Consider the following 23,953-nt stretch of genomic DNA (forward strand, 5'->3'; position numbering starts at 1 on the left):
CATTTTGTCCTGCTGCCACACAAGATGACTATTCTCATGAGCAAACTCCCTTAAACAACTTAATTAACTCTAATAAATCTACATATATTTACTACTAAGCTGGCATAGGCCCATATTTCTTTGGATCTCAGTATTTTCTCAGAGGGTCTGCAGCCCTACAATTGGCATATCATAGCAGAACACATCAGCTCCCTTGCATTTGGTCTTACAATTGGCAGGGTCAGCAGAATAATTTGACCCCCTACAACTCTCATCTTTAGTAGATGAGAGTTAGTAGGTCACTGTGAGTAGTTAGTAGATCACTTTGTGATGATAGAGTCAGGAATCCAAATAGTAGTGCACAAAATGTGATTTAACCTTGTGGAAAAGATTATACATGTTTAACTGGAAGGGAGCTTTGGAGTCAGATAGTCAACAAACACTTCAAAAGCACTTATCTCTATAGTCAAGAACAGCATGGGAAGAGTAGACATGTGTGGCCTATAAATAGCATTGTTTGAAAAAAAACTACGGTATCAGACTAAAGAACCATCAAAATCTTATTAAAGTAAATACATTGCATTACAGCTATCTGTGTTGCTATCTTATCTTTCTTCCTCCCCCTAACCAAATCATAGCTGCTACACTTCCATCAGGTTAGTTCACGTCATCCATAAACATTCTTTATCTCACTTGGCTTCCATTATGGGACTCTGCAGATGTCAAATACTCAATAAATATTTGTCAGTATGATTAAAAATTAATAGTTATATCTATTTATAACTTGTTCTTTATGAGAACCCCTCTTCAATTGGAAAATATATGGTTTTATTTTTCATTCGGATTTTAATTGAACATTTTTTTTCTTCAGTGGAGGCCACAATCACCATAGGCCATGCATACCACCAAAGTAAGGGAGAAAGCATTGCTTGTTTTTCTTTTGTTGACACATGTATTCATATGAAACCTATGAGGCATTTTCCCCTTGAACTTTTTTGTTACATGATGACATTAGTCTTGTTGTGAGCCATTTATATTTCTGTAAAGCCATGAATCAATGATTATGTGCTGGATTTATGATACTCATGATATTTCATTGGCTTCAGAGTCATCTGATGATGAACCTATGCATTTAAATTACAAAATGCTTGGCCTAAATTCCATAAAACTCAGATAATATCATAAATTGGATGGTAGTGGTAGGGATGGACTTATCACTACCCATAAAGTTCTATCTCGCTAAAGCTGGGCTGATTTCACTATCTGCTTGCAAACTCTACGTGGTTCATTGACAATGTCAGTGCCCTGAAGGAGAGTTGGGAAAAATGCCTATGTGGTATTCTGGGAAAGGTTGGAAAATTGTCCCTGTGTATTCCTATTTACATAAGTGGTCCCTCCCATTGAAGGTAGCTTTGGGACTGTGGTGTATATAACACAAGAGATATGGCATCATTACACACACAATTGTGTGTATATGTGTGTAATTACCAAGAATCTGTGTTTTCTGTGATCAAAGATATGTTCATCATAAAGAATAATTGTATTCTGTTAAGAATTTATTGCATATATTCTTAATTCCAAGTAGGATGCTAGATTCTAGGAATGCAAAGACAAAAAAAATGAGACAGTGGATGTTTTCAAGGTTATTTCCTATTGAGCAGAACAACACGTATGCCATGAGTAAATTAAAATTAAAAAAACATGTATACGTAAATTAATTTCAGATGAAGAAAATAACAATTGTAAAGCTCAGGGAGAGCCTCAGGTACAAGGTGGAAACTCCAAAATATTTGAAAGAAATCATGAACTAGAGGTATGGAATGAGTGTATTAATGCTCTATACCAGGAAGAACAAAATGGCCATTTTGATTAGAAAGTTAAGTGTATGGAGAAAGAGAAAGTCATGTGCAATCTGTCTAGAAAAATAAGCAGCTGTGAGATTGTAAAGGGCTCAAATGGTAGAGTACACTGTATTTATCCTAATGGCAACATAAAGTTACTGAATATGCTTGAGTCTTAAAAATTGAATAATTCCAGTGGTAATAGAGAGCCACAGGAACTATTGAGTAGGTCAATGAAATAGTCAAAGCTGAATTTTAGAAAAAAATCATTTTTAGAAAGAATGGAGAATAGAATGGAATAGGGGTGAGACATGTGTCAGGGAGAAAAATTAGGAAACTATTGCTATAAACCAGGTGAGAAAGTGATGTTGTAGGCCCAAACTATCCCTGGCTGTGTGGGTGGAGCGAACAAAGAGATATAAAAGATACTTTGTGGGTAAGAATGATAAGATTTTACAACTGATTGGATACCACTGATTGAGGGTAAGAAGTTGGGGATTACACTCAAGTTGCAAACCTGGATGACTAGAAAGATGACACTATCTGCAACAGAAAAAGAGAAATTTAGAAGAGAGATGGATTTGGGGGAAAAATGTTGAGATCTATTTTATGTATTTTGGACATGGTAGGTTTTAGATGTCAATGAAACAACCAGCCTGCCCTTTGTATTTTGATATTGGGAGCTGTATTTGTTTACTTTCTTTTACAAAAGGCTTCATCCAAATTCCCTAAAAATCAGATGATATAAAAATGACTGCTTGTTGATGAAATGATTGATCAACATTGCAACACAAATTTTCAGGGGACTAATAATATATTAAACTCTTATTAATGCCAGGAATAGAGGTGCACACCTGTAATCTCTGCTACTGGAGAAGTAGAGGATTGATTTAGCTCAGGAGTTCTGAGCTTCAGGAAGGCTAAAGTCAAACAGCTATCCATGCTAAGTGGGCAGCAATGTGGTGAATCCTAGGAGTGGGAGGCCACCAGGCTGCCTAAGAAGAAGAGAACCAACCCAAGTCAGAAATCAACCAGGTCAAAGTGTCCATGCCCATCATCAATGGGATCAGCTTGTGAGTGACTGCTGCACTTCCAGCATGGATGATATAGGAAGACTGGCTCAAAACAAACAAACAAACAAACAAACAAACAAGCAAGCAAGCAAGCAACAACAAGCAAACAACCTATTTTTACTAACCTTTTGATGCTTAATGATGATATTTTAAAAAGATTTTCTATTTAAGGCAATGGAGTGAATATGTTTTTAAGTAACTCTCACATGAGAAACAAGGGACCTGGTGTTTTTGTTTTGTTTTGTTTTGTTACGTTTTTGGTGGGGGAGGTGGGATGGGAAATAAAATTTTCAGCCATTGCCATAGATTGAGAAAGAAGGCAGAACTATGAATTCCCCATAGTAAAGAAAAACATAATTTCTATTTCAACTGTCCTTTGGGCTTGTCTTCAATTTGGGGGAATTCTATAGTGGCATGATTGAGAATATAAGGGAAACAAAGGGTTACAGAATTAAGTTACACAGTTTGACAAGATGTTTCTCATATGGAGATAACTGGGATCCTATGGCAGGGGACACTATTGGTCAGCCACAATGCTTGGAAGACCGTCACGCATGTTTAAACCATGCCTCCATAAGCTAAGCATTGTGTGTCATAGCTACTTTTAAAAGGCGTTAATGAAAAAAGGAATTATTGTATGTATGCTATTTTAAACTCTTTCAAAATGGAATGTTGTTGCTATTGAGAGCCAATCTCTCTTAATGTGCTAATCCTCCTAGGGGGTTCTGAATCTTAGCAAGGGAAGAAAAGCTTATGTCCAAATGAACACTATTCTAATGCTTGTATTTCAGGCATTGTGGTAGAGTAGGGATGGAAAATGTTTATCAGATAAAGTCAACAATGGTTCTGATAATCTTCATGTCTAAGGCTGGGTTCTCAGATGAAAATAATGATTGTGGAATGGTCTTAATATATGTATGAAATAGTTCATAAAAGTTTTGTAGAAATGTTTCTAGCGATAGCTGTATGCATAAGTAGTTCAATCTCTGTCTCCTTCTGTCTGTCTCTGCCTCCCTCTCCCTTGTCTTTATCTGTCTGTCTCTGTCTGTCCGTCTCTGTCTCTCTGCCTCTCTGTCTCTATCTGTCTGCCTCTGGAAGGTGAGTGAGATATTCTAGTTTATATAGGCAGTGAGAAGATAAGGAAACCAAACCCTCTGAGTTCAAATCTAGTAATCTTTCTACTATATCAGTTGTGACTCTCCACTGCCAATTAGTACACAGCAAAACCAACTGTGCCAGCTATGAGATCAGCAGTAGGATGAGTTGCTTGCTGGATGAGAAAAAAAAAGTAAAGAAACAAACAAAATCCTGGACTTGGAGTCAGAAGACTTGAATTGAAGTCCTTTTTGGGCCACATTCAAAGAATATTCACGTATTTTTAGTCTCATTTCCTTCATCTATTCACAAAGCTAGGGTCAAAATCAATCCATCCATCTATTCCTGATATATGTATTAGATGAAAAGATATTTCAGTTGCTTACTTGATGTTAACACAGTCTTGATACCTTCCTAGGTGTGGCAGAAAATCTGTTTCAATTGGATGACAGACTTATTAACACTCTGTGGTGCCAGTATAAAAACAGAGAGCTGGTATAGAAACAGAATTTTAAATGCCTGGCAGCAGATAGGAGAGAATGTTTTATCTAAACACCTTAGATGTAATTGATCAGCCTCAGCCTTGGCTCTGGCATCAGCCTCAGTTTCCTACCCTACTCCCTTTGAAAGGAGAAAGATCTCTTGAACTTCAGAGGTCGAGAGGATTTTGGATTTCTAATCTTCCCATAAGCATCCTAGCACATGGAGCAGTGACTGGATTAAAATGCAAAGCTTTACAAATAGCCAGGCTGAAAAGCTCCTACATTCCTAGGGAAAATTTCTTGAGGACTCCAGTAAAAGAAGGACTTCTTGGGCCTGGGAATTACCTTTGTGACACCTGTGATCTCTAAGTTTAAGCCCAATATCCCCTGAATTCTGGATGTATTTGAGGAGAAGTGTCACTGATTTATGAGATGTTTTGTAAAAACTGTTCTTACTATACCACCTTAAGTACCCCTTTTAAAAATTAATTCTGATGAATTGATAATCAATTGACATTTGTGGCCAGAAGCATTCTGGTGGGGACTCAGTTACATAAAGCTATAACAATATATCCTTCAACTCCTCAGGGCTAATCCTAGAGTCCTGAGAGGATGGAGTAGCAACATTCTGGGAGCCCAACTCCTCAGTGTGAGTAGGAGTTGGGATAGTTGCATGCAAAATGAAGATAATGCCTCTAGCAACTACCTCTCTGTGGCTTTTAGAGATCAAATGAGCTAATGTATATAACATATAATAAGATGACATGTAATATGTCATGATATAATGCTTTAAAGTTAGAAAAATATTTTAGATATATTGATTTGGGGGGGGTCTCTCAACAACCTTGTGAGATTGGTATTATTATCCCCATTTTACAGATGAGGAAACAGACTCAGAGAAATTGAATTAGTGAGAAGAAGAGGACTCAAATCCAGGTCTTCATGACTCTAAATCCAGTATCTTCCCAATATTCCCAATATTCTATGTGAAACCAAGGTAAAATGACATCTAGACTTCTTAAAATATGGAACTCATTTAATGGAATACACACACATGTGTACACACACACACACACACACACACACACACACATATATGTGCATATACCCACATACATACTTTGAAAGAAGCATCTTGGAAGTAGACATCTAGGCCCTTTTTTGGGGTAAAAAATAATCCCAGCATAGGGCGATAATATATGCTATAATCCAGAACACAGTTGGGTCAGATTTAAAGTGGAGCTAATTGAGGGGATTAGGCACCAAAGATCCATAAACCTTTATTGGAAATCAAGATCCTTTATTCTCCCAGGGAAACTTCGATGATACTAATATGTTAGCCATTAGGAGGCCACCTCCCTTTCTGCAGACAGTGATGGATAGATCACACTAACATAACACAGTCAGTTTTGGTTTTGGTCATTGGTGTTCCTGAAGAGTTTCAATCCTTTCCATAAATATCAAAATCACTACTAAGACAGTCACTTCTGTTGCTATTCTTTGAGGGGGAGAATCATGTCCCAAGGCACAGAAACAGCTTATTTTGAACTTGTACCCTTCGTATTGGTGTTTAAGCTTGTTTTCTCTTGTTCTCTTTTCCCTGTGACTGAAATCGGCCAGCTACTTTGCGAATCCAATTCATTTCTTTTAATTTAATCCAGTAAACATTTATTAAATGCCTACCATGTGGCAGGAGCTATGCCAGGCAATGATGACACAATGACAAAAATCAAATAGTACTTGCCCTCAGGGAGCTTACATTATGTGTGGCAATCCATGATTGAAAACCTTAAGGCTTATATAAATATGTACTATTGTCTGAGAAACTCTGGTCGTACAAACTATTTACCACTGCACCTCAGAAAGTCATTAACTAACCAATAGCCTTAGATGGTTGCCTGATATAGTAGAGAGCTGCTGATGGCCCAGTGGAGAGAGGGTCAGCTGTCTGACACACACTGGCTGTGTGATCTTGGCCTAATCACGCTCAGTGCACAAGGCAATTCTCAAAGACTAAACATTCTAATAAATGTCTTAGGCAGGTCATGGAGTGAAAAGACTTGAGTTAGAATAATGGCTTCCAAATTCACTTTTTATGTGACATTGGTTAAGAACCTTTGTTTTTCTGACCTTTAATTTCTTCATCTGTAAAATGGGTTTGAGCTAGACACTATCAATATTGTAAAATAGTTTTGAAGATTAACCAACAATGTTTATTATATGGATTTATTCTCTTGACCCCCTGAGGACAGATGTAAGAGCAATCACTGGAAGGTTAATAAGGCTAACTCTGGCCTGAGAAAAGGAAATCTTCCTAATGGTTAAGATTCCTCAGAATGGAATTGACTGCCTCAAAAGGTAGTTGCTCTCCTTCATTGGAGGTCATCTGAAAGAATCTAGGTGACCACCTTACTAACCTATCAAAAATTTAATCAACTATCATTGATTGACTACTTGCTGTATGTTAAGAGCTTTGATAGGCCCTAAGAATACAGAGATTTAAAAACAAAATAAAATAAAACAACAACAAAAAAAAAACAACACTTCCCAAGGTCAAGAAGCTTATGCTTTACCTGGAGAGGCAGTATGTACATATATTGATATACACACATATATGTGTGTATGAAATACACACTAAAATAAGAATGAGTGATGAACATTTATCAAGGGCTCCCTACATGCCAGACACTTTTGTTGGTGGTATGGATACAAATATATAGAGACAAGACAGTGCCTGCCATCAAAGAGCTTCAGATAGAGGAAGATGATGCCAAAGAGGAGGTAAAAGGGGTTGGTGTGGTACATGAACCTGCATTGTTTAGAGATGGCCCAGAAGAGATATGGAGTGCTCCTTCCTTCCAAAATACAGACCATGGGACCAAAGGCAGAATCCAAGGTTCCAGGGAGGGGGGATATGAAGAAGATGAGGGGGTGCTTGTAGTGCGGGAAACATGATTTGAGAGTAACTTGGAAGAAACCAAATACAAGGTAACGTTAGGGGGAGCCTTTAGGATGGAAGGGAATGTGGGGTATGGAGTAGGAATTAGCATGGCCTTGTGTAGGAGGTAACATGGAGATTGAGTATTGATGTTAGCTAGGAATTATGAGGGGAGAAAATATGTAAACTTATAGACGCAATTCCTGTTTGGTGAATGGGTTAGACTAAACGACCACTGAATTACTTCCAACTCCGATTCTGTGATTATGTGATTTCCTTTCTAAGGGGTGAAGCCTGGCTACCAGCTACATCTAACCAGGGTTTAGAGGACATGTGACATAGGAAATGTTGAGGGCTTGACACTTAAGGAACTCCATATCTGCTTTTCTTCCTTCCTTCTTTTCTCCCATGACACACTTCATCAGAGCTATTTTTGCAAGGAATTCCTCGTATCACCTCTTTCTGGACTCCATCTAATAATTACATCTGGCATTTATATATTATCTCTCTCTCTCTCTCTCTCTATATATATATATACATGCATACATACATACATTCATACACATACATACACATACATAATGTTAAAAAGCACTTTTTAGTTATTACATTTGATATTCACTGAAATCCTACAACATAATTGCTAGGCATCATCCCCATTTTATGTGTGAATAAACTAAGGCTCAGTGAGATTAAATGACTTACCAAAGGTTCCACAGATAAGAAAATGTCTAAAGAAGGATTTAAATTTCTATCTAATCTTCTTTTAGAAAAAATATACTCTTAAAAATGAAGAATGCAATGCAACCAAGTCTCTAGCTATATTTTAATCTTTTTTTGTGAATGAGAAAATATTTTTTAAAGGAAGTAAGTATTTATTTTGCAAAAGTAATGATAAGAAAGATTCTAGGACAGCCCATTCATTCTTCTTTCATGCATCAAGCTCCAAAGGTTCTCTCTGGCTATTTACGAAAGACTATCTTTTTTTTTCATCTTATGGAACACTCAGCCACTTTTTTTAGGTTTTAACTCCTAATCTTCAAAAGAAGGGATAAAATGAAAGCATCTCAGAGAGGATTTGGCAGAGAATTGGCCTGACTTCTGGGATTAAAAGGAGTACAAACAGGGACCTCATTTCAGTCCCACATTAGGCCTCATTGGAACTTAGAATCAGGACATTCCCAAATACTTTTAAAAGTGATTTTTGGAGAAAACATTCCATGACAATGATCAAAGTTTGAGGATAACTTTTTTTGGGAGCCAGAGGCTAACAGGCCAGGAGGCTCCAAGGGACATTGAAATTTCAAAGGTAGATTAGGAAACAGAGTACCAGCAATGTGACAGTCATTAAATCTGGGTTCTAAGCCCAGCTCTGTCACTGTATTTACTCAGTGACCTTGGGTAAGTGACTTTCCTTTTTTGGGTTTCAATGTCCTCATCTGTAGAATGAATGCATTTGATCTAGAACATTGGGCACACAGACCCCAAGATTCCAAGGAAGGTTAGAGGGGGTCCATGAACCTAGATGGGAAAATACATATTCATTTTCCCTATTCTTTGGTTTCCTTCGTAATCCTATACATTTTATTTTATACATTTTAAAAAACTGAGAAATTTCATAGCCTTACCAGACTGTTAGACATTTTCATGACACAAAAGAAGAGTTAGGAAACCCTGATTTACATGGGAGCTCTAGTCCCTCCTAGAATTAGCATTCTGTGCTTTATGACTTGATAAATAAACTGCTCACACATATGGTGGTACCTCCAAAGTTTTGACAGATATTGGAGTTTAAAGGCCTGAATTAAGGGAACTTCTTCCAAACCTAAAAGCACTCACTCACAAAGAGGGCTCATTTCACTTTCCAAGAATAATGGATTTTGCAGTTAGTTACATTTCAACTTATGCCCTCCACACTCAAACGAAGATCAAAGCTAAAAAGAAACTCAGAGGTCATCTAGTTCATCTCAATCCCAGCTTAATGGATAAGCGATCAGAAGGACGGATACATTAATTTGTCAATTGGTGATATCAGAGATGGGATTTGAACCCATGTTCTCCTTCCCAGGGTAGAAGCCTTTTCATTTTTTTTTGTCTTTATATCCCTAGCATCTACATAATTGTCACAAATTGGATAGGGTAGGATAAGGCAAGGGACTGAATCTATGATTTCATTAGTAAAGGCAACTCCTGGTAGCTGAAACTCCCTCTAGCAATACTGGTTGGAACCTTCTTTGCTATTTACAATCTGAGAGAATTGACAAAAGTATTGAGGTGTTGAATGACTTCCCAAAGGTTACATAATACAGTCAGGTATACAGCATAATACAGTCAGAGATTTGATTTGAATCTATGTCTTCCTCAATGTGAAACCAGCTAACTATCTTTGTAAAACTGCCTCTTGAGCATTGGAACACTGCAGTCTCTGCTTTCAAAGAACTTATATTTGACTGAAGAGACAAATAGACAAATAATCAAATATATATGTATAAATACATGCACATATACATGTGTATACATGTGCATGTGTACATAGACATGTATATATGTGTGTTTCTACATGTGTATGCATATATGTATATTAAAATTTGCTTATACAGACATAAAAGTAAAAAAAAAAGTTGTCAGAGTTTTGGCAAAATGGAGTATGGAAGATATTAATAAGGTTCTTGTAGGAGAGAATCCCTGACTTAATACTTGAAGGGAGCTGGGGATTCCAAGGAAGCAGTCATGAGGAGGTGCTGTCTTCATCTTTCTAAAGTCTGTTCTGATACATTTTAAGAAAATCCTTAGATTTTTGTCATTGGAGAAATGCAGCAGAAGCATTTCTCCAGGGGCTTGTTAAAGCAATAACATGTTAAATTGGCACATTTTCCTGTCTTACTAAGTAGAAACTAGTGAACATAATTATGCCTCTGTCAGACAACCAGGGAGCTTGTAGGGCTCAGAGACATTATTTAGAACATCACTGAACAATTCTAACTGTACAGTATTGGATATGAAGAAGGAGAGAGTGCAAGGGAGTGACAATAAGAATTGACCTCAGGGCATTGGTGCCCTTCATGAATTCAAGTCACTTAGGATCTCTGAATTCTTGCGGAAAAGACTGAGAGCTGCGGACTTGTTGAGCTATATCCTTGGGTACTGGGAGAACTGGTAGATGTGATTGTTGACTCATAGTACTATTAAAAAAAAGAAAGAAAACAGGAGAGAGCACAAAATTAGAGAAAGTCAAACTTCTCCATTAAAAAAAAAAGAAGAAAAACAGAGAATGGGATCTGCCCACTATAGGTTAGAGAGCTTAACTTATATTTTGGGGAAAACTTTAAAACAGATAATTAATGAGATAATTGGGGACAACCTATAAATATAAGAGGTGGTTATAAGCATCCACTTTGTTTTAGAAATAAAGGGTCATCCTAGTTTAATCTCATTCCTGTTTGACAATGTTACTCAACTAGTAAATAAGGAGAACACTGTGGATTACAATTTACCTAGATTTTTAGCAAAGCTTTTGATAAAGTATCTCATATTATTCTTGTTGAGAATATGGAGAGATGTGGACAATATGATACTACAATTAGGTGGATTCTGCACTGGTTAGATGATCAAATTCAAAAAGTAGTTGTTAGGGGGGTAGCTAGGATGCACAGTGTTTAGTGCACCGGCCCTGGAGTCAGGTGGACCTGAGTTGAAATCTGGCCTCAGACACTTGACATTTACTAGCTGTGTGACCCTGGGCAAGTCATTAACCCAATTGCTTAGCAAAAAAAAAAAAAAAAAAAAAGGAGTTGTTAATATTCTATCACCAACATGGCAGGAGCTCTCTAGTGAAATATAACAGGAATCTTTGTTTATTTATCTGTTGTTTAACATTTTTTCAATGTCTTGAATAAGCACAAAGATCCCATGCTTGTCAGATTTATAGATGATAAAAGCTTTGGAGGGATAGTGAAGATATTACATAGCAGAGTCAGGATCCAAAGGGATCTTGGCAAACTACCATGTTGAAACTAATATGATGAAATTCAATAGAGATAAATATAAAGTCTTACACTGAAGTACAGAAAAAAAATCAACTTCATAAGATGGGACTATCTTAGTTTAGATGGAAATTTGTCTAGAAAATATCTGGAGTTTTGCAGTAGATTGCAAGGTCAACATGAGTCAACAATATAAAAAGGCAATAAGAATCAAGCAAAATAACAACAATAAAAATAACAACAAAAAACACAACAAAAATGCCACTCCCCCTAAAAATCCCCTAAAGAAATGACAAGAGCAGAAAATCTAATGACATCTTGGGCAGCAATAAGAGAAGCATAGCTTCAAAAAACAAAGAAATGTTCATTCCTTGATCATTTTCCTCCTCATGTCTCATTTGGAGCATTGTATTCATTTTTGGCACCACGGTTCAAGAAAGACACTGATAAATGGGAGGACATCCAGAATAAGAAAACCAGGATGATGAAGGTTATTGAGTCTACCTTATATGAAGATTGGTTGAAGGGACTGCACAAATTTTGCCTGGGGAAAGGAGCTCTCAAGGGGAATGATAACTAACTTCATGTATTTGAAGGGTTATCATGTGGAAGAGGGATTGTCCTAATTTTTTGTAGAGACAAAGACAGAATCAGAAGCAATGAGTTAAAGTTGCAAAAAGAGGAACATTTAGGACTTATGTCAGGAAAAGCTTGCTAAAAATGAAATGAAAGAGCAATTTCCCCCTCCTTCTAAGTCTTCTTGTTGGTTATTCATTCTACAATAAGGATTTCTTTTTCAGGATGGTTGGGACTAGATGGCCGCCAAAATTCCTTCCAACTCTGATTATCTGCTGATTCAGTTCCATCCTCTGAAATCAGCATTTTTCCTCTGAGAAAAAAAGCCAGACCCTCAAATCAGCTTGTTATCATGTAATTTGCCATTTTCTCTAAAAATTGTATACCGGGGTTTCATTGAAAATTCTAGCTAAATTAATCTCTCAGGCACCATCCAAGAGTAAAGTCTATGGTTACTGAGTAGTGCTAACCTCTTTGACCATTATAATAACTCTAATATTATGAGGGTCTAACAAGATAATGTATGTGAAGCACTTTATAGATCTTTGTCACATTATGTTATTAAAGCACAAATAATTCATCAACAACCCTTAATTTTACAAAGAATATAATAAATACATACCAAAGGATAAAAATATTTAAAATTTTAAAATAACAAATAAAATATTTAATACAATAATCATTTAATGTAATAAATCAAGGTAATAAAATTAAGAAAATAAATACTTTTGACTGAGAAGATAGAAAAGACTTGGTAAGGGCAAATGAATAGAAAAGCATGGCATATTCTGTTAAAAATATTGTCACAAAGGCAAATGTTCATAAGTAATGTGACAATCCTGAGGAAAGGTAAGGACAAAAAAAAAAACCAGGCTATTTACTTACTTTTAGCTATATTCAAGAAAAGGAGAACGAAAGCAGGAATCAGACTTCCATGTGTCATATATGAAATAGTAATGGAGAGAGAGAGAGAAACAGAGAGACAGAGAGACAGAGACAGAGAGACAGAGCCAGAGCCAGAGCCAGAGCCAGAGACACAGAAACAGACAGAAACAGAGCACAGAGATTCTCAGAATGTTCTTTGTTTCTGTTTTGACTGTTGAGACTAGAAAAGACGGAATAAATATTACTAAGAGAGAGTTGTTACACAAAGTAATTAATGAGACAGTAAGAAAGCACCCATATGCCCCTGATGAGTTAAATCTTGATGATGAGCTATATCCTTGTGCACCACAACAAAAAAAAAAAAAGGCAGATGTAATGACTGACCCACTGACAATGATTTTTCAAAGTGCTAAGAGAATATAAATGGTATCATAGAGTTGGAGAAAAAAATGTTGCCCTTTGGTTAAAAAAATGGAACAGAATTGAGTCAGTAATGTGGCTCTTCAATGAGCTTGATGTCAAGTCTCAGAAAAATTCCTGAATGAATCATTAAAGAGCTATGTAGAATGTCTCAAAGCAAATGGTGAGCACTGAGTATAGCAGAGCTTTGTTAAAAATATCACGGCAGTATGCCCAAATTTTATTTTTCATTGTTTTTAAACTCACAAATACCAAAACACTTTCTTGTGTTATTCTTAAAACACACACACAAAAAATCTTTTATTTTTTTTCAGTTAAGAAACATTCATTTTTTTCTGTGTCTCTTCCTCCTCTCCCAATTTGAAAAGAAGAAAAAGAGAAGAGAAGAGAGGAAAGCAATAACTTGAAACAAATATGAACTCTCAAGCAAAACAAATTCCTATATTGTCCATGTCCAAAAATGCATGCCTCATTCTGCATCTTTTGCACAAGATAAAGAGATGTAGTCTTGGCAATAATAGAATTATGGGGAGATTCAGAACTGGTTGAATTGACAGACTCAAAGAGTAATCATTCATGTTTCAATGTCAATTTCAAAGGAAGTTTCCAGTGCATTGTCAAAGGTATCTATGTTTGACTCAATCTTGTTTAAAGATTTTATTTTGTTTTTAAAATCAATGCTTTGGGTAAATATATGCATGACATTCTCATCAAATTTTCAGGCAATACCAAAGTGTGGAGAATTACTAATGCATTGTATGAAAGAGTAAATATCCAAATAGATCTTGACAAAGAATATTGAACTGAATTAAAAAATATATATGAAATTCAATTAGTGCAAATACAACTCCTACACTTGAGTACAAAAACTCAATTTCACAAGTAAAACCAAGATCATATTTCTGGCCTAGTTGCTAATTTCTTAGCTAATAAAATTAGTCAAAGTCTACCCCCAAAACATCATTCTTTGACTCATTATGCCCTCACCCGGAGTCCCTGCTTGGAAAATTTACAAATATTGCTCATGTCTAGGTTGCCATAGATGTGGGGGGAAAAGGCTGATCAAGGTAATAATGCAAGTATTAGATGCAATATAACCTTTACTCTATCCCACAATTAATGCAAAAAAGACAAACAACTTACGAAATCCCCCACAAAAAATGCAGAAAAATGCATTCAATAGTCACAATAGCCCAGAAACAATAGATGCTTTTCTCCATGGAGATAGCTGACTGGCACGGTGGGTAGAGCAGTGGGCCTGGAGTCAGGAAGATCTGTGTGCAAATCTGGCCTTACCTCACAGTTAGAACTGAACACTTGCCACTTGACTTCTGTTTTCTTCAGCTTTCTCAGCTGTTAAATAGTGACTCCCTCCCAGAGTTGCTATGAGGATAAAATGAGATATTATTTGTAAAGTGCTTAGCACAGCACCTGACACATAGTAGGCACTTAATAAATGTATGTTTCCTTTCTCCTTCTTTCTCAACCCAATAACACACACTTTCTTCAGAGACACATGCTCTCTTAGTCACAAAGTTCTATCCTAGTTTGGACTCTTCTCACAGGGAGAATCAATCTGGCATTGCCAGTGGTATAACCTCTGATATACCAATGACTCCCAATTTTACCAGACTCTATTTATTCCTTTCATCTATAGTGCTATCCTGTCGTTAAGAATACCCGCAGAAAGGAAAGAAATGTGAGGTTGATGGAGAGACAATCCTCTAACCTTTCAATGAGATTCACTTTTCTCAATGTCCTATTTATTAAACTAGATTCATGATAGTGTCCTATGATCCTCCCTGCCCCCTCCCCCACATTTAAAAAAGGAAATCACTTAGGGTTGCTAGTTAGCATCCTTTAACTCCTCACATTCTGGCAAGTTCCATTGGATCTACACCATCTATATTACTCGTGACATTAGTGGAGAGAAAATCCCATGTAATTGACTCCCTCATATTATCACTTTAGTTATTTCATGCTCTTGCAGCTACAGGAGCCATGTGAATAATCTGCTTCTCTTCAAGAAATTGGCCCCTGTAGTTTCAAGAGTAAAAAATAACCAAAGTGATTATATGAGACAATAGACTCTTCCCTAAGAAAAGAATGGATTCTTGAATTCTCTAGCTTGGGGTTGATAAAGTGGTAATTATACTGAGCTTACCACTACCTAGGTAGTCCCTCTTTTTAATTATAAGACTAGGTTGAGGAATATTGCTTCATGGACAATTCACCTACTCCTATGTAGGAGGGCGATGTTTAAGAACTCTTATACTACTCCACGATGGTTTATTGTTGTTATTTAGTCATGTCCGACTCCTTGTGACCTGATTTGGGGTTTTCTTGGCAAAGCTTACTGGAGTGGTTTGCCTTTTCCTTCTTCAGCTCATCTTACAGGTGAGGAAACTCAGGCAAACAGGGTTAAGTGACTTTCCCAGGGTCACACAGCTTCAAAGTGTCTAAGGCCAGATTTGAACTCATGAAGATGTGTCTTCCTGACTGCAGGCCTGGAGCTCCATCTAATGCACCACCTAGCTGCATCCTCCAGGAAGCTGGGAAGCTTGCCATGTCTCAGAACTCATGGATCCTCCCCTCATCACTGCTGTAGAATTGAGAGTATGAATGTCTCTTCTCTAAGCTGAGGGTAGATGTTATCAAAACTCTAGCACTAACACAGTTGATACCATCTCTTTGGCCAAGATTTTCCCCTATCTTAAACTAGCATATTTTTGCCACTTGGGCTCTCCAAAGTTAGCTGTAGGACCTCTCATCTTGGGCCATGTGAGTGACAACACAGAGAGCTCTATGAATCTGCCATGTACACAGTGGAAAGAAGACTGACTATGTGTTCAGAGAACTCGGGTTCAGATCCTGTCTGTCTCTGCTGTTCTCCAGTTATGTGACTTTGTAGTGAAAACTAGTCCACAGAAAAATTGGTTTAAAAACTTGTGATTTTTCCCTTATATTGTATAAGACTTTTTTTAAGTTGGTAGTGAGGAGGATGTGGAGCTATAGCAATGATTTTACCCATGATGGGATGTCTGTTAAGGAAACTTTCTCAACTGATATAGTTTGGCAACTGTTCTGCAAATGATGGTTTAGAGCTAGGGTTGTGAACCTGGAATCAACAAAGAAATTTTAAGGGGTATTTAAACTTGCATGGGGGAAAAATACAATTTCAATTTCATTAACCTTTGCTTTCCCTTGATTTTGATGTATTTGATTTTATGAATTTAAAAACATTATTCTGGGAAGGGGTCCACAGGCCTCAACAGACCTGTGAAGGGATCCATCACACACATGAACACACACACACACACACACACACACACACATGCATACACACACAAATGAAGAAATGCTATCTTAGAGCCATAATGGCATACTGAGGCTATAAGTGACTTACCCATCATCAGTAAGTCAATAAATATTTAATAAGTGCCTACAATGTGCCAGGCACTGCACTAAATGCTGGAGATACAAATATGAAAAACAACAACAACACAATATCTTCCCTCAAGGAGCTCACAGTCTAATGGGGGGGACAAAACACAAAGGAAGCTGCAAAGGTTGGGCAGAAGGCAAAGGTGTCCAGTGCAGGACCATAATGAAGTCCAGTCCAAATGAGAGCAAATGGGTAGGAAATGAAAAGATGGCTGGTCTGAGAGCCCTCTTTAAATGGATAATTGAGGAGCAATTCTTTATCCTACCCTCTAGCCCTTAAATGAGACGGGAACAGAAGGGACTGAAGGTGTTGATGAGGTATGAGTGCCGACACTGATGCAATGGCATAGGATGATGAGTTTTCTGATGATAAGGTTCCTGTGGACATGGCAGAATCCAGGCCAAAGAAATATGGCCAGGTAGAAAAATGAAGACATGTTTGCACAGAATTTGAGGCAAAACTTGAACCCAGGTCTTCCTGATTCCAAAGCTAGACTTTTATCAACTAGCAATGATTTCTTTATAACAAATTTTAGGAAATATATTATGTATATATACATACACACAAACACAATATATGGCTATACATAACATACACACATATGTAAATACTCCCACTATATATGTCTATGAAATATATATGTACATATATATGTGTGTATAATTTTCAGTTTCCTAATTTCTTTTAATACTTATAACAATCCTATAAATTAGCTTATAAAAATAATATTTCCGTTTTAGAAATGGAAGAACTGACATCCACTGAGCTAAAATGACTTGACCCAAGTCTTTTTTTTTGAGGCAATTGAGGTTAAGTGACTTGTCCAGGGTCACACAGCTAGTGTCTGAAGCCAGATTTGAACTCAGGTCCTCCTGACTTCAGGGCTGGCTCTCTATCCACTGCACCATCTACCTGCCTCAATCCAAGTCTTACAACTGGGAAATGGCAGAAGCAAAATTGGAAGCCAGGTCTTCTGAATGCACCCCTAGAGATCTTTCCACTATACTGCAAACACTGACATAGGGCCATATTTCTGACTATCCTCACTTCCTCCCTAAGGGTTCTTCCATCATCCAATTTTCACATCATCTGAAAAATTAATTAAGATGCTGCTTAGCAGCTCTTCCAAATCATTAATAAGAATGTCAGATAAAACTGCTCCTCCCTGTATTTTTTCAGGCACCCCACCAACCACTGCCTTCCTACTCTGCAGGTTGCTGTTTATCATTACTCTTCATTTCTGACCATTCAGTCAGTATATAAAACCCTGCTGTTTATTGTTCACAGAGATTGGGTTATTGGAAAAATCCCTTGGAAGTTTTTGGTTTATCTGAATGACCCTTGAGTTATATTTGCCCTTTGGGAAGGGTGGGGAGGACTGTGGTGATTTTCATTTTTTCATTTTTTTGTAAAGGTTCAAGATTTCCTTTTCCATTTGCCTCTATGAATGGGCACAGAACCTGTAAAATATTGGATAGAGTCAAATCAGATATATTAAAAACAGAATCACAATAATAGAAATGGAAGGGACTTTAAGATATAGAAGATTGGGTTCTGTTCTGGAAAATAACTATAGAAGAGCAAATACTAGCATAGAAGGAAATGGATCTTAAAACACAGAACACAGAATTTCAGTGCAAGAAGGAACCTCAGAACATGGAACACAGAATGTTGGAACTAGAAGGGAGTTTAATATGTAAGATATTGAATATCAGGCACAGAACTTTCTCATGGTTGGAGGGTATTTTAGAACATAGAACACAGAATTTCAGTGCAAGAAGGAACCTCAAAACATGGAACACAAAAAGTGCTAGAAGAGAGCTTAATATATAGAATACTGAGTATTAGAACTCATAAGAGATTCTATGACATAGAATACTCTTTGGGCTATAAGGACCTTGCACATAGATCTTAGAGTATTAAAGTTGGAAAGCAAACTTATAAAATAATTAATCCATATTCTTTATTTTATACACAATATAAGTGAAATGCAGAGAGGGAATGTACTTATTCATGGTTGCTTACAAAAAGGTATAGCCTGGAGTAAGTCCCAAGTTTAATCCTGGGCTCTAGTCCTCAGGTTTTATTCAACTGTAAGGTCAATATGTTTATAAAGTGATATGATATTTTCCCTCCCTACTACCACTTCTTTCCAAATAAATAAAGAATGAAATAGCTACTGGGACATTGGATTGCACTGGGAGAGTCATAGCTTCAACAAACAAAATGCTGGTCCTTTCATCTTGTACTCTCATCAGAACATATCTGGAATATTGGATTCAGGGCTGGGCACCACACTTGATAAGCTAGAAAAGGACCAAGGATGAGCAATCAGAATGGTGAAAGACTTGGAGTATATGCCATATAATGAATTCTTGAAGGAAATGGGTATGTTTACCTGGGTGTGAAAAATACAAATAAATGAGATAATTAGCTTCAAGTATTTAGAAGGCTATAATTTAAAAAGGGGGGAAGGATTCAGTTTCTTACATTTAGTACCATGGGGAAGAACTTGTTGAAAACTAAAGACTGAAATTTCAATAAAGTAAATTAAGATTTGATATTGGAGAAAATAGCTTAACAATTAGAGATATCCAAAAGTGTTCTGGGCTACCTCAGGAGGAGGGTTCTCCTCCATCTTGTCATTTTTGAATTGTTAAAGTCATGTCTGACTCTCCATTATTCCATTTGTGTGTGTCTGTGTATGTGTGTGTGTGTGTGTGTGTGTTTTGTCAGAGATGCTGGAGTGGTTTACCATTTCCTTCTCCAGCTCATATTTACAGATGAAGAACTGAGGCAAACTGGGTTAAGTGCCTTGCCTAGGGTTACACAATTAGTAAGTGTCTGAGTCTGGATTTGAATTCAGGAACATGAGCCTTTCAGAATCCAGGATCCGCCCTTAATGGACCACCTAGCTGCCCATAAAGGAGGTATTAAAGCCAAAACAGAAGAAACAAGCATGCAAACAAAAGCAATCTCTGCACTGAAAAAGCTTGTCTTTTACTAAAGGTACATAAAATGTACACAGATATATAAAACCAGAATGATGAGTAAAAGGAGATAACATTAATTATTTGTTATCCATTAATTGTGCTGAATTTTAAGAGGTTCTTATAGGAGGTGCCACCTAAGCTGAACCTTACTAGGAAGGCAAAAGGGATGGAGTGCTACAGAGCCCAGTTGATCATTGCAAGTTTTCCAGACCATTCTCCCATGATTAAAATGAATGAAATCTGAAATGGAACAGGATCCTTTTTCTTTTTCAAATACTTTCAGTGAGAATATCAATAAGATTTCAACATATGATGGGAAATTAAATTCAGTTAGAACCAAAATATATGATTTAAGATTATTATACAGCACACTGTGCAGGCTGATGTCAAATAATGAAAACTACATTAAGGAAAAGATTTCTGTGTGGGCACATAGATATTTGCAGAAGTCCATCATTTTCTGTGCATGTTGAAATCAAGGAAATTAGATCTTGGAAAGCAATTATTTTGCATTTGGAGCATAAAGCATCATTTTATTTCTTGTTAGAGGGAAGGCTTTCATAGCCTTATACCTCATTCATATACAAACTCTAACTTCAAAACATTTTTTAAAAAGTAATATACTGTTTATCTGATATGTGAGGCAGCAGAAAGAGTTCAAATAGACCTTAAAAAACAAAGCAGTTAACAATATAAATTCAGTGCCCAATATCATCTTATAAATAAAACAGCATAAGTTTAGAGGAATGTGGTACCCAGGATGCTGGACAAATATCTGTCCTAGAGAGGTAGAATAACATTGTCCCTTCAATGTTAGAAGAACCAGAACTTTCAGTCAGATCTGTGGACCATCGTTCATTCTGTTATATTTCACTTTTGCAGAGATGATATGAAAAAGGACAGCAACTGAGTAGCATAAGTATATGCTACTCATATACTTATATGGAAATAACTACAATATGGCTTTTTGATGTAATGAAATCATAACAGGCTTTGATGTCAGGAAGGTTTGGGTTCATGTTTGTCCTTTGACACATGCTCTTTGTGTGATACTGGGCAATCCGCTTCACTTTTTAGTATTCCAGGTAACTATAAGATGAAGAAGATGTATGAATCTGCAATGGTAGAAGGATTTCCTCACCCAGGAATTCCCTACATCAATGAAATCATGTCTACTCCCTATCTCTATCCCTATCCCTATTTATCCCCATCCTTATGCCTATATCTATCCTCCCTGCCCCCAGACTCCCCATCACTCAATTAAAACTTGCTTATAGGAAACAGTAAAAAAATTGATGACTAAATTCATCTCCTAGGGAAATTCAAATTTGAAAAGGAATTAGAACATCCATTTGCCTTACTGTAAAGTAAAGGTTTTAGTGTGAGTGTGTGTGTGTGTGTGTGTGTGTGTGCGTGTGTGTGTGTGCATGAATGTGCACATTTATGAGTGACTGATGGACCTCTTTGACATTCTGATGAAGCCTTCTGTACTCTTTCTCATAATATTTTAAATGAATAAATAAAGCACATAGGATCACAATGGATAACAGCTAGGTGGTACAATGAATAGAGTATCTGACCTGAAGTCAGGAAGACTCATCTTCCTGAATTCAAATCTGGCCTCAGACACTTGCTTTGTGACCCTGAGTAAGTCACTTAAGCCTGTTCACCTGAGTTTCCTCATTTGTAAAATGAACTGGAGAAGGAAATGGCAAACCACTCCATTGTCTCTGCCAAGAAAACCCCAAATGGGGTCATGAAGAGTCTGACACAAATGAAATGACTGATCAACAATAAAAACCACTGTCAAAATGTTAAAATAAAAACAAATCCATAGACTCGAGGATAAGAATAACTCTTGTAAGGATATACAATTTCAGACATCAAATTTCACAAATTGGCAAATTATTTTGGTAACAAAATTATAGGATCATTCAATTTTAGACATACACATTAGAGACAGAGGTAGCATGATGAGGTGGAAAGAGCTCTGGCCCTAGGCCCCGGCCCTAGGCTCTGGATTCCAATTATGCTTCTGATGCATACTACCTGTTTGACTTTGAGTAAGTCACTTCCCAGAGTCTCATTTTCCTGACCCGAAAATGAGAGGGTTGGATTAGATGGTCTCTGGTATGCCTTCCAACTGTACCTATGGTTTATAGACTATGATGTTTCCTATCCTTGTGACCTTTGGCAAGTCACTTTACACCCCTGGGACTCAGTTTCCTCATATATACACAATGAGGGCATTGGACTAGACAGCTTTCCAAATCTAGATTTAGGATCTTACATCACCACATATATATAGATCATCTGATCCTATCATCTCCATAGGACAGTCTTCCCTGAGCAACTGAAATATGGTTTCAGCCACCTGGAGTCACATCTCTGTCACTCATCTGGGCTAGTACCAGCTACACCTAATTATTTACTAAGTGATTCCCCAGCGTCACTGTAGGCAAGATCAATTGTCCTCTACAGGGAGAGGACTGATCATATTCTGGGAAGGGAACAAGAATCAATAGAGCAAGGCAGATTTAGTGCAACATGTTTCTCTAATTTTTCTCCTCTTGTGTTGTTTCAGTCAAAGCTAGAGTTGTGTGCGAAATTTAACAAAAGGGAAAGTGGAAGCAATTCACTGAGCAAGATAATAGTTATTAATAGTGCACCAAACCTATTAATAAAGGGATCTCTGGCCTGCCTCTATCTGCACCAAAAGACCCTGGGTCAGGGCTGCAGGGCTTTTTGAACCTAGTGTATCTTCCTTCTCACTGGTTTGACAGAACATCATTTGGACATTCCACGGCAAAGGCAAGGCAATTCTGATTGGTGGACATTTTAATGAGGAGGTGGGCTAATGGTTCTCAGCTCCTCCCTATTACTTCATCATGAAGGGGTGGGGGCAAGTGAAAGGATTAGTTTGCTGCTAGGGAAAGTGAGCTAGCCTTCAGATGTGGCTGTTTACTGGGCACTTAAAGAATGCTAGTTGCTTTATAAGACCCAGCTGCCTCTACCACTCGACTAGAAAAACACACCAAATCAGCATCTCCCTGCTTGGTCTCCCTCTTGTAAACCAAGTCACCCCCAGCTTTGATGGAGGAAAAGCAAAGGCAAGTGACATGTCCCCTGAGAAGGACCTAGCTCAGGCTGGCTTCTGTTTACCATGTAAACAGTAGTGAGGGTTCCACTTGGGAGGGGCCCAACCTCTAACCAGCTCAGGCAGTTTAACTAGCACATGCCTCAAGGGCTAGGAGTGCTCATTTAGAAGCAACTTGCCCTTCAGAAGTGGGGTCTGACAAAAAATGAGTGAAAAGATAGATCACAGAGTAATATTGGTTTTAAAATAATACAGCACAATATTAATTTTCCTCATTGCTAAGTGTCTGAGGCAGGATTTGAACCTCAGTTTCCCTGAATCTAATTCCTATCCACTGCATTACCTGCTGCTAACACTGCCAATATAAGAAAGCCATTTGGGGGCAGCTCTCGCTTGAAATTTACGTTAAGCTGTCAATATCTGTGTGAAACTTTCACCTATTCCTCTCTCAATAGATGAAACTGAATCCCTGTTCTATGTGGCATAAATCATGTACCTTGAACCTAGATTGCATGTCTTCTTTTGGACTTTTGTCATCCATATCCTCATTTTCTTCAAATAATCCTCACATGGCATGATTTTGAAGTCTTTGCCATGCCAGTTATCCTCAGACATCTTGAATACTTTATAGTCTCACCTTTTTCCCACTTAATAGTATTTTTATTTTTTCCAATTACATGTAAAGATAATTTTCAATATTCACTTTTATAAGATTTTGAGTTCCAATTTTTTTTCTCCCCCCCTCCCCAAAACAACGAGCAATCTGATATAGGCTATACATGTAAAATCATATTAAACATGTTTCCACATTAGTGATGTTGTAAAAAAAATCAGAACAAAAGACAAAAATCATGAGAAAAGAAAACAACAACAACAACAACAAAAAGAATAAACAGTATGTTTCCATCTTCATTTAGACTCCATAGTTCTTTTTCTGGATGTTGATAGTATTTTCCATTATGAATTGTTTTGGATCATTGCATTACAGAGAACAGCTGTCTATCAAAGTCAGTCATCGCACAATGTTGCTGTTACTGTGTACAGTGTTCTCCTGGTTCTGCTTACTTCACTCAGCTTCAGTTCTTGTAAGTCTTTCTAGGTTTTTCTGAAATCTGCCTGCTCATCATTTCTTATAGCGCAATAGTA

This window comes from Vombatus ursinus, unplaced genomic scaffold (assembly GCF_900497805.2).
Source record: "Vombatus ursinus unplaced genomic scaffold, bare-nosed wombat genome assembly UNPS02015066.1, whole genome shotgun sequence".
In the NCBI taxonomy this organism is placed as follows: Eukaryota; Metazoa; Chordata; class Mammalia; order Diprotodontia; family Vombatidae; genus Vombatus; species Vombatus ursinus.